This window comes from Castor canadensis, chromosome 17, assembly GCF_047511655.1.
Source record: "Castor canadensis chromosome 17, mCasCan1.hap1v2, whole genome shotgun sequence".
Lineage (NCBI taxonomy): Eukaryota > Metazoa > Chordata > Mammalia > Rodentia > Castoridae > Castor > Castor canadensis.
Window position 1 is genome coordinate 51,893,324 of NC_133402.1, and position 13,426 is coordinate 51,906,749.

At 39.8% G+C, this 13,426-nt stretch overlaps 1 pseudogene; it reads right to left on the bottom strand.

Annotated features, from left to right (window-relative positions):
- Positions 1-10,029: 10,029 nt before the first annotated feature.
- On the bottom strand, positions 10,030-10,143 carry LOC141418641 (U2 spliceosomal RNA; annotated as a pseudogene).
- Between the last annotated feature and the right edge of the window lie 3,283 nt (positions 10,144-13,426).

Sequence of the window (13,426 nt, forward strand, 5' to 3'; positions counted from 1 at the left end):
CAGAGAGCTGTACTCAGCCCTGGTGCTTCAGTGGCTTGCTGGATCTGCATCTTTTTTTTTTTTTTGAGCCTAATGAGACATTAATTGTCATTGAAATGTTTGACACAACTTCCCTCAAATATTTTGCAAAAGTGTGTATATAGATACAAATCATCATAAGATTTGTGAATGGGCACAGAGGCAAACATTAATATTTATGGACTAGGTTTAGGCTAAACTTTAGTTTTTTCTTCTTACTGTCAAACATACTATTCGGGTTCTAAGTGATATGTACAGAAAAATCTCTTCTGTCCTCCAATTGTTTGTCTTTTGGAACTTCCTGTCCAGATGTGGTATATAGCAAGACTAACTTGTAAGGAAGTCAAAACCCAGTGCTTATAATAACCCTTTTAGGACTGCAAGCATGGCTCAAGTGGTAGAGCACCTGCCTAGCAAGCATGAGGCCCTGAGGTTCAAACCCAAGTACTGCCAACAACAAAAGACAAATCAAAACAAAAAACTTTATTAAAGTCACCAGAAAATACCCCCCCCACACACACATACAGAGAGAGAGAGAGAGAGAGAGAAAGAACACACACACACACACACACAGAGAGAGAGAGAGAGAGAGAGAGAGAGAGAGAGAACACACACACACACACACACACACAGAGAGAGAGAGAGGGAGAGAGAGAGAGAGAGAGAGAGAGAGAGAGAGAAAGAACACAGCCCTGGGCCACAGAGAATAAACTACAAATGGAAAGAAAATTGAAAAAAATACATTAAATTAATTTTGCATATTTGCATTGGGTATTTTGCACACAAGTATTTTGAAGATTCTGATTACTCCAGTTAAGAAAGCATTTAGAATAAATAATCTCTTTCCTTGATCCACTTACTTGATAACAGACAGCTGCCTTTTTCCATGTGGAAATACAGATTGCTGAAGGCCAAGTTCGATGCACAGAAGCATGTTTTCATAGTGTGATCCCCTGGACCAGCTTAGCATACAAATTCTTGGGCTCCAGTGCAGGCTCACTGAGTCAGAAGCTGGGTCTAGCAAGATGGATTTTAACTGATCTTCTGGGTGATTCTGATTACCACTCAAGTTCAAGACTAGTGGCATAGACCGTTAAAGATGGAATGCTGAAAGAAAACATCTTGGTGATTCCAAGATGGCGGCTAGAGGTAGGAAGCAGAAAGCGACCCTCCTATAGTGAAATCTTGGAGAGACGCTGGAGACACACTTTGCAGGCATAATCACCGAGAAAAGGCATAACTTTCACTCCTCCACATCTCCAGCCGGCGCAGAGAATCTCCACTTCACGTTAAACGGAGAACCGAGGAGGCCCCCGGGCCGCCAGTGGCCGGCGCCCATACGGCTTGGGAAGACGCGGACCAGCTTACTGTCGATTAGTACACTAACACTCCCTGTTTATACCTTTGAAACTCTCTTGTCTGATACCTTGTTCTGCTTTCTCCCTCTTGTCTGTATATTTGTTTTCCCCTTTTCTTTAACTTCTTGCTTTCCATCTCAGCTCACTCTTCCATTCTCAATATTACCATTGTTATTATTACAAGCTAGAAAATACTTAATTACACACAGTACAGGGACAGTAACAACACCAAGGACAATGACAGGAAGACAGAAAAAACAAGGAAACCAGTTTCCCCACAGCAAAAAATTAGTACAGGAACCAGAGGGGAATGAAGAGAACAGAAACTCAGAGCCAGACTCCAACAAAATGAAGATAAACTATGCCAAAGGACCCAATGAAGCCTACAAGAATGATTTAAAAGAAGACATACTACAAGTACTCAATGAGAATTTTATAGAGATGATACTGGATAGGGTCAACCAAAATGTACAGGAGACACTCAAGAAATTCCAAGACAATAAAAATAGAGAATTTGAAAAAGCAAAAGAAGAAATAAAAGAAACCATAGAAGCACTGTATAAACACCAAAATGAAAGAGAGAACACAATGAATAAATGGATAAATGAACTCAGGACAAAAATAGACAACAATAAAGAAGAAAACAGCCAGGATATGGAAAACCTCAGAAAAAAGAACGAAACAGAACTGCAAAACAAAACGGAAGGCCAATCCAGCAGAATAGAACAAACAGAAGACAGAATCTCAGAACTTGAAGATGAAATGGTAATTAAAGGAAAAACTGAAGAACTACTAATTAAACAACTCAAGACCTGTGAAAAGAAAATGCAAGAACTCACCGACTCCATCAAAAGACCAAACTTGAGAATCATGGGCATCGAAGAAGGAGAAGAGGTGCAAGCGAAGGGAATGCGTAATATATTCAACAAAATAATAACGGAAAATTTCCCAAATCTAGAGAAAGATATTCCCATACAAATGCAAGAGGCCTCCAGGACACCAAACAGACCAGATCAAAATAGAACTACTCCATGACATATCATCATTAAAACAACAAGTTCAGAAACTAAGGAAAGAATATTGAAGGCTGCAAGAGAGAAAAAACAAGTAACATACAAAGGTAAACCCATCAAAATCACAGCAGACTTCTCAACAGAAACATTAAAAGCAAGAAGAGCGTGGGGTGAGATCTTCCGGGCACTGAATGAAAATAACTTCAACCCCAGGATACTCTACCCAGCAAAGCTATCATTCAAAATACATGGAGCAATAAAAGTCTTCCATGATAAGCAGAAACTAAAACAATATGTGACCACAAAGCCACCATTACAAAAGATTCTGCAAGGGATCCTGCACACAGAAAGTGACACCCAACTTAACCATGAAAAGGCAGGCAGCACCAAACCACAGGATAAGAAAAAGCAAGACAGTAGAGAGTAACATCAAGTTAGGTACACACAATCAAACCTTCAAACAACTAAGATAACTAAATGGCAGGAATCACCACATACCTATCAGTACTAACACTTAATGTTAATGGACTTAATTCACCCATCAAAAGACACCGTTTGACAAAATGGATTAAAAAAGAAGATCCAACAATTTGTTGCTTACAGGAGACTCATCTCACCGACAGAAATAAGCATATGCTTAGGATGAAAGGCTGGAAGAAGATTTACCAAGCTAATGGCCCCCGAAAACAAGCAGGAGTAGCAATACTTATCTCTGACAAAGTAGACTTCAAACCTACATTGATCAAACGAGATAAAGAAGGACATTCCATACTAATAAAAGGGGAAATAGACCAAAAGGAAATAATAATCATCAATCTGTACGCACCCAATGTCAACGCACCCAATTTCATCAAACATACCCTGAAAGACCTAAAAGCATATATAAACGCCAACACAGTGGTTGTGGGAGACTTTAACACTCCATTATCATCAATAGATAGGTCATCCAAACAAAAACTCAATAAAGAAATCCAAGATCTAAAATATGCAATAGATCAAGTGGACCTAATAGATATCTACAGAACATTTCATCCAACCTCTACACAATATACATTCTTCTCAGCAGCCCATGGAACCTTCTCCAAAATAGATCATATCCTAGGGCACAAAGCAAGCCTCAGCAAATATAAGAAAATAGAAATAATACCATGCATACTATCTGACCACGATGCAGTAAAAGTAGAACTCAACAACAAAAGTAAAGACAAAAAACATGCAAACAGCTGGAAACTAAATAACTCATTACTTAATGAAGAATGGATCATCGATGCAATAAAAGAGGAAATTAAAAAGTTCCTAGAAGTCAATGAAAATAAAAACACAACCTACCGGAACCTATGGGACACAGCTAAGGCAGTCTTGAGAGGAAAGTTTATAGCCATGAGTGCATATATTAAAAAGATTGAAAGATCCCAAATCAATGACCTAATGATACATCTCAAACTCCTAGAAAAACAAGAACAAGCAAATCCCAAAACAAATAGAAGGAGAGAAATAATAAAAATAAGAGCTGAAATCAACGAAATAGAAACCAAAAAAACCATACAAAGAATTAATGAAACAAAAAGTTGGTTCTTTGAAAAAATAAACAAGATCGATAGACCCCTGGCAAACCTGACTAAAATGAGGAGAGAAAAAACCCAAATTAGTAGAATCAGGAATGCAAAAGGGGAGATAACAACAAACACCATGGAAGTCCAGGAAATCATCAGAGACTACTTTGAGAACCTATATTCAAATAAATTTGAAAATCTAAAAGAAATGGACAGATTTCTAGATACATATGATCATCCAAAACTGAACCAAGAGGAAATTAATCACCTGAATAGATCTATAACACAAAATGAAATTGAAGCAGCAATCAAGAGTCTCCCCAAAAAGAAAAGTCCAGGACCTGATGGATTCTCTGCTGAATTCTATCAGACCTTTAAAGAAGAACTGATACCAACCCTCCTTAAACTGTTCCATGAAATAGAAAGGGAAGGAAAACTGCCAAACACATTTTATGAAGCCAGTATTACACTTATCCCAAAACCAGGCAAAGACACCTCCAAAAAGGAGAACTATAGGCCAATCTCCTTAATGAACATTGATGCAAAAATCCTCAACAAAATAATGGCAAATCGAATTCAGCAACACATCAAAAAGATTATCCACCACGACCAGGTAGGCTTCATCCCAGGGATGCAGGGGTGGTTCAACATACGAAAATCAATAAACGTAATAAACCACATTAACAGAAGCAAAGACAAAAACCACTTGATCATCTCAATAGATGCAGAAAAAGCCTTTGATAAGATCCAACATCATTTCATGATAAAAGCTCTAAGAAAACTAGGAATAGAAGGAAAGTTCCTCAACATTATAAAAGCTATATATGACAAACCTACAGCCAGCATTATACTTAACGGAGAAAAATTAAAACCATTCCCTCTAAAATCAGGAACCAGACAAGGATGCCCACTATCTCCACTCCTATTCAACATAGTACTGGAATTCCTAGCCAGAGCAATTAGGCAAGAAGAAGGAATAAAAGGAATACAAATAGGTAAAGAAACTGTCAAAATATCCCTATTTGCAGACGACATGATCCTATACCTTAAAGACCCAAAAAACTCTACTCAGAAGCTTCTAGACATCATCAATAGCTACAGCAAGGTAGCAGGATATAAAATCAACATAGAAAAATCATTAGCATTTCTATACACTAACAATGAGCAAACGGAAAAAGAATGTATGAAAACAATTCCATTTACAATAGCCTCAAAAAAAATCAAATACCTAGGTGTAAACCTAACAAAAGATGTGAAAGACCTCTACAAGGAAAACTATACACTTCTGAAGAAAGAGATTGAGGAAGACTATAGAAAGTGGAGAGATCTCCCATGCTCATGGATTGGTAGAATCAACATAGTAAAAATGTCGATACTCCCCAAAGTAATCTACATGTTTAATGCAATTCCCATCAAAATTCCAATGACATTCATCAAAGAGATTGAAAAATCTACTGTTAAATTTATATGGAAACACAAGAGGCCACGAATAGCCAAGGCAATACTCAGTCAAAAGAACAATGCAGGAGGTATCACAATACCTGACTTCAAACTATATTACAAAGCAATAACAATAAAAACAGCATGGTACTGGCACAAAAACAGACATGAAGACCAGTGGAACAGAATAGAGGATCCAGATATGAAGCCACACAACTATAAGCAACTTATCTTTGACAAAGGAGCTAAAAATATACGATGGAGAAATAGCAGCCTCTTCAACAAAAACTGCTGGGAAAACTGGTTAGCAGTCTGCAAAAAACTGAAACTAGATCCATGTATATCACCCTATACCAAGATTAACTCAAAATGGATCAAGGATCTTAATATCAGACCCCAAACTCTTAAGTTGATACAAGAAAGAGTAGGAAATACTCTGGAGTTATTTAGGTATAGGTAAGAACTTTCTCAATGAAACCCCAGCAGCACAGCAACTAAGAGATAGCATAGATAAATGGGACCTCATAAAACTAAAAAGCTTCTGTTCATCAAAAGAAATGGTCTCTAAACTGAAGAGAATACCCACAGAGTGGGAGAAAATATTTGCCAACTATACATCAGACAAAGGACTGATAACCAGAATATACAGGGAACTTAAAAAACTAAATTCTCCCAAAACTAATGAACCAATAAAGAAATGGGCAGGTGAACTAAACAGAACTTTCTCAAAAGAAGAAATTCAAATGGCCAGAAAACACATGAAAAAATGCTCACCATCTCTAGCAATAAAGGAAATGCAAATTAAAACCACACTAAGATTCCACCTCACCCCTGTTAGAATAGCCATCATCAGCAACACCACCAACAACAGGTGTTGGCGAGGATGCGGGGAAAAAGGAACCCTCTTACACTGTTGGTGGGAATGTAGACTAGTACAACCACTCTGGAAAAAAATTTGGAGGCTACTTAAAAAGCTGGACATCGATCTACCATTTGATCCAGCAATACCACTCTTGGGGATATACCCAAAAGACTGTGACACAGGTTACTCCAGAGGCACCTGCACATCCATGTTTATTGCGGCACTATTCACAATAGCCAAGTTATGGAAACAGCCAAGATGCCCCAGCACTGACGAATGGATTAAGAAAATGTGGTATCTATACACAATGGAATTTTATGCAGCCATGAAGAAGAACGAAATGTTATCATTCGCTGGTAAATGGATGGAATTGGAGAACATCATTCTGAGTGAGGTTAGCCTGGCTCAAAAGACCAAAAATCGTATGTTCTCCCTCATATGTGGACATTAGATCAAGGGCAAACACAACAAGGGGAATGGACTATGAGCACATGATAAAAGCGAGAGCACACAAGGGAGGGGTGAGGATAGGTAAGACACCAAAAAAACTAGCTAGCATTTGTTGCCCTTAATGCAGAGAAACTAAAGCAGATACCTTAAAGCAACTGAGGCCAATAGGAAAAGGAGACCAGGAACTAGAGAAAAGGTTAGATTAAAAAGAATTAACCTAGAAGGTAACACCCACGCACAGGAAATCAATGTGAGTCAATGCCCCGTATAGCTATCCTTATCTCAACCAGCAAAACCCCTTGTTCCTTCCTATTATTGCTTATACTCTCTCTACAACAAAATTAGAGATAAGGGCAAAATAGTTTCTGCTGGGTATTGAGGGGGGGAGCGGGGGGGGGTGGAGTGGGTGGTAAGGGAGGGGGTGGGGGCAGGGGGGAGAAATAAACCAAGCCTTGTATGCACATATGAATAATAAAAGAAAAATGAAAAAAAAATAAAGATGGAATGCTTCCTTTCTTTTTTTACTTCTGTTTTTGGCTCTACTGTGGTTTGAACTTGGGGCCTCATATGTGCTAGGCATGTGCTCTACCACGTGAGCCATGCCCAGACCTGTGCGTGAATCTTCACCCAGATGAAGAGAGGGGCTCACCCACTGTGTTCCTCCACACCTCGCATTGATTTCTGTATCATTTTGCTTGTTCCACAGTACTGCAATTTATCCATCTCTCTCTACTAGACTCCAAGCATGTGAAAGGACAGCATGGTTTCTTTTAATCTCTGCCTGACATATTTCCTGGCAAATAGTAAGCACTGAGTAAAAAATTGCAAGACTCTATTTCTCTCTCTAGGAATTATTATAATTGTGCTGTACATTTTGAGAGTAAGTCACTGAGAGGCCCTTTGTATCATGGTATACCAGTATATCAGCATGCATTTCCTTCTCTCTCTCTCCCTCCCTTCCTCTCTACCTCACTCCTTCCTTCCTTCCTTCATTCCTCCCTCCCTCCCTCCCTTCCTTCCTTCTTTCTTCTTTCCTTCCTTTTCTGCAGTACTGGGGTTTGAACTCAGAGCCTATACCTTGAGCCACTCCACCAGCCCTTTTTTGTGATGGGTTTTATCAAGACAGTGTCTGGAAAACTATTTGCCCAGGCTGACTTTGAACTGTAATCCTCCTGATCTCTGCCTCCTGGGTAGCTAGGCTCATATATTTCTTAATAAGAATATTCTCTAAAGCATCATAATGGTTACAGGCAGTGAATATGACATTGATATGGAATTATTATTTAATATCCAATCCAATTTTACTTAGAGTCTCACCTCCTTCATAGATCTATTTCCAAAACCAAGCTCATCAATTACTTTTTTTTTTTTAATGGTACTGGGGTTTGAACCCAGGGCTTGTGCTCTTGTGAGGCAGGTGCTCTACCACTTGGGCCACATCACCATTCCTTTTTGCTTTAGCTGGTTTTTTTTTTTTTTTTTTGAAGCTTTAGCTATTTTTTGAATAGGGTCTCACATTTTTGCAGAGCTGGCCTGAACTGTGATCCTTCTATTTGTGCCTCCCACATATCTGGGAAGATAGACACACACCACCAGGCCTAGCATGGTTGAGATGGGGTCTTGCTAACTTTTTGCCTTGGCTGGTCTTGAGCCGTGATTCTCCCATTTCCACTTCCCGAATGGCAGTGATTACAGATGTGAGCCGTAGCATCAGATCATGAGTTGCCTTCATTCATCATGTCTATTTATACTCCTTTAATCTGAATCCTTTCCTTAGCTTTTTTTGTCCTTTCATGACATTGATATCTTTGAGGACCACAGACCCGTTGCTTTCACCCTGTCCTCATGCTGTGATTTATATGATTGTTTCCTCATTTTCAGATTTAGGTCCCAGATTTTGGGAAGGAGTATAATATAAGAGGTGTTGAGTTTTCTCCTGCATAACAACAGGAGATGCATAGTGTCACCATATCCTTTTTTTCTCCCTTTTTTGTGGGACTGGGGTTTGAACTCAGGGCTCTGGGCTTGCAAAGCAGTTACCCTACTGGAGCCAAACCTCCAGTCCATTTTGCTCTGGTTATCTTGGAGATAGGGGCTGGTGAACCATTTGCCTGGGGTGGCCTTGAACCATGATCCTTCCAATCTCAGACTTCCAAGTAGCTGGGATTACAGGCATGAGTCACCGGTGTCTGGCTTGTATTTTATTATGATGTTAACTTTGATCGTTCGATTAAGTCATAACCGAGTTTCTCCATTGTAAAGGTATTTTTTAACGTATAGGCCACAAACATAAGTAATTTTTCAGGAGATATTTTGAGGGTGTGTTAATATTTTGTTCTTTAATGAACTTTTACCCAATGGCATTAGCATCTTTCGATTCTTCCTGCATCAGTTGTTACTATGGTGGTTAGAAAGTAATTTGGAACTGAATAAAAGGTAGATTACTTTAGTGAGTTAACTATTTGACCAACATACTTTGAGAGACATCTATCTCAAACTGTAAAACTATCAGAATCCATATCTATGCTATCTCAACCTAATCGCATTTCCTTTAGAGACCTGACTTCTTGCCTCCATCATGAGCACTCTGTGTTTAGATGCAAAACGCCTGGAGTAACTTAAACTGGATTTAAACATCTTCATGAAATAGTATTTCTATATAGCCGGGCGTCGGTGGCTCACACTTGCAATCCTAGCTACTTGGGGGTTTGAGATTGGGAGAACTGCAGTTCAAGGGCAGCCTGGGCAAATAGGTCAGGAGACCACATTTCCAAAATAGCTAGAGCAAAATGGACTGGAGGTGTCAAGTGATACAGCACCCGGCAGGAGAGAAGCCCTGAGTTCAAACCCTAGTCCCACCAAGAAAAAATAGTTTAGATAATCTAGACGTGAAATCCTTGACTTGCAGATGTTTTCCTCTTTAGTGACATAACAAATATATGCACAGCTGGAAATGTTTGCAACCTTTTGACTTTCCACTAGGTTTCCCTACATAGCTCTAGTGTTTTATTTACGATTAGCTGAAATGTTTCTGGTATTTCATGACTCATTGGATTAAGTTTAGTAAGTAGGACATAATGGGATATGAAACCAGACACTTCAGTTTTTTCTGAGGTTCCAGGGTTTAAACTCAGGGCCTTATGCTTGCTACACAGGCGCTCTACCACTTGAACCACATCTCCAGCCTGACAATTTAACTTTTCATTTAACTTTATTAAGCCAACAATTTCAAAAAAATTGAAGTGTAGGATTTTATTGCAATAAATCATGATGATGCATGAATTGATTTTGGATCATTTTTCTTGTCACTTTCAAACTCTCAAGTCTCTCCTCTAGTACATTCCTTCATTCACTAGAACAAGCCCATTATTCAAGGTTCATGAATTCATTTATTAAACTGATAAGAACAGATACTATACCTGATCTTAGCCAAAAGGCTGAGAAGTGATAGATTATGACTTCATTTATTTATTAGGTGAAAATTAACTATTTGAGCAACATACTTTGTTCGGGGATGGAAGGTGAAGATGTATTAGGCAATGGTTTAAAGAATGTGCTTTAATGTTCACCATTTTTTTTATTATTTCTGTATGTAAAACTTCCCTCCCCAAATATACTGCACAGTTCTCTAAGCATAAAAACAATGTATGTGGTTCCACTCCCGGCAGCATCCAGCACAGTGTTTTGGACACAAAGGATGCTCTCTGAAGGCCCAATTGGTAGATAAAAGAACTTAGGTTTTGAGCCCTTCCCCTCCTTTTTTTCTTTTTGGCAATACTGGGGCTTGAACTCAAGGCCTCGTGCTTGCTAGGCAGGGGCTCTACCACTTGAGACATTCCTCTAGCCCTGTTTTTTGTGTTGGGTATTTTGAGTTAGGATCTCCCAAACTATTTGCCCAGGCTGGCTTTGAAACTGAATCCTCCTGATCTCTGCCTCCTGAGTAGCTAGGATTACAGGTGTGAGCCAGTAGTGCCCAGATGAGCTCATGTTTTTACCCCAGGGAAGATTTCTCCCGTTTTGAGTTGAATAGCAGTGTGGACTTGAAGATTTTCATTGAAGGGTTTGCAGTAGGTGTGTGAGGGTCAGTCAGGCCCTCACCTGTATTCAGGTGAGCTGGGGCGTGAGGACCAGAGCCCTGGTGAGCTCCTTAAATAAAATGAGCAGAATGAGGCCTGCGGGCTTCTGCCAGGCTTGATGTGAGAACTACGGTGACATTAGCAGCACAATTTACAAAGTAGCAATCAATGTTTCCGTTGAAAATTAAATCATGTGCATGAATGGAGTCAAACAATATGAACTGAACTGCATAAAACAAAGCAACCACTTTATTCTAGCAAGTATGACTTCTTTTACCTCTATAGATCCTGAGTTTCAAATTAGGGGAAATTTTTTTTTCTTTTATTATTCATATGTGCATACAAGGCTTGGGTCATTTATCCCCCCTGCCCCCACCCCTTCCCTTACCACCCACTCCGCCCCCTCCCTCTCCCCCCCCACCCCCTCAATACCCAGCAGAAACTATTTTGCCCTTATTTCTAATTTTGTTGAAGAGAGAGTATAAGCAATAATAGGAAGGGACAAGGGTTTTTGCTGGTTGAGGTAAGGATAGCTATACAGAGCATTGACTCACATTGATTTCCTGTGCGTGGGTGTTACCTTCTAGGTTAATTCTTCTTGATCTAACCTTTTCTCTAGTTCCTGGTCCCCTTTTCCTATTGGCCTCAGTTGCTTTTAAGGTATCTGCTTAAGTTTCTCTGCATTAAGGGCAACAAATGCTAGCAAATTTTTTAGGTGTCTTGCCTATCCTCACCCCTCCCTTGTGTGCTCTCGCTTTTATCATGTGCTCAAAGTCCAATCCCATTGTTGTGTTTGCCCTTGATCTAATGTCCACATATGAGGGAGAACATACGATTTTTGGTCTTTTGGGCCAGGCTAACCTCACTCAGAATGATGTTCTCCAATTCCATCCATTTACCGGCGAATGATAACATTTCATTCTTCTTCATGGCTGCATAAAATTCCATTGTGTATAGATACCACATTTTCTTAATCCATTCGTCAGTGGTGGGGCATCTTGGCTGTTTCCATAACTTGGCTATTGTGAATAGTGCCGCAATAAACATGGGTGTGCAGTTGCCTCTGGAGTAACCTGTGTCACAGTCTTTTGGGTATATCCCCAAGAGTGGTATTGCTGGATCAAATGGTAGATCAATGTCTAGCTTTTTAAGTAGCCTCCAAATTTTTTTCCAGAGTGGTTGTACTAGTTTACATTCCCACCAATAGTGTAAGAGGGTTTCTTAGGGGAAATTCTTTTACAATTTTACATATTGGAGTTCCAAGAAGATTAGTTTTATTTAACAAATACAGTGCTTTTTGTGGGCCAGGTGTGGGTAATATGTTTTACCATAATGAACTCACTTAATCCTGAAAATAACAACATGAGGTAGGTGATATTGGAGAAACTGAGGTTCAGAGAAGTGAATCAATTTGCCCAGGATCCACTGTTAAGTAGTGGATCTGTGATTCAGACCCAGGCAGTCTGTCTTCAGGAGATCTTTGGCTAAGAGATTGACTGGCTAAGAATTAAAGGTGAAGGCGGGAGCTGGTGGCTCACACCTGTAATCCTAGCTACTCTGGAAGCAGAGATCAGGAGGAGTGTGGTTTGAAGCCATCCTGGGCAAAATAGTTTGTGAGACCTTATCTCAAAAATACCCAACACAAAACAGGGTTAGTGGAGTGGCTCAAGTGGTAGAACATCTGCCTATTGAGTTCAAGGACCTGAGTTCAAACCCCAGTATTGCCAAAAAAACAAGAGTATAAAGATGAGCTTCTCCTTTTGCCCTCCTTGGGAATTCCCATTCAATGCGATTACTGCATTCTTCTTCTTATTAAACAAGTGTACTTTCTCAGTGTGAAAAGAGTTAGAATTGAGAGGACATGATTTTCATGGACGCCTTTGGGGATGGGTCCAGGTTTAGGGGAGGGAAGTTGTGTTCTGTTCCTTCCAGGAACATATAAAATATTTTCAGGCGGGGCTGATCTTATCAGGCACATGTGTTTAGAGATAGGATTATTTCTGCAAGCTACAAATGTTTATCTGATCATCCAATTTTGTGTAAAAGTACAAGCAAATCTGTCCAGAGTCAAAAGTGGGAGTTCTACCCCATGCCCTATGCTGGCCCCACTTACAGCCACATCTGGACAGCTTTCGACAGTGACACCTAGGTGTCCACTCCAGGTGTTTACAGGATTCTCCCTGAGTCAGACCGATGTGACCATTTTCCTTACACAATTTAAACAGTGTGGCAACATTTCCTTCTCTATTTGTATCAAGCCTCTGTTGGTCTAGGGAAACACAAATGTGTATGTGGATTTTTTTGGTAGTATGGTGTTTTGAACTCAGGGCCCTGTTCTTGCTAGGAAAGCACTCTACTACTTGAGCCACACTTTCCTTTTTGTTTTAGTTTATTTTTCAGATAGGGTCTCCAGTTTTTGCCTGGTTGACCTTGGACTGCAATTCTCCTATGTCTGCCTCTGGAGTAGTTGGGATTACAGGTATGAACCACCATGCCTGTATTTTTTTCCTCAACAGTACTGGGGTTTGAAATTAAAGCCTTGTACTTGCTAGGTAGGTGTTCTACTACTTAAACCATGACCCAGTCCCTTTTTTTGGCTTTAGTTAATTTTTAGGTAGGGTCTCCTGTTTTTGCCCAGAGCCAGCATCTGATCTCA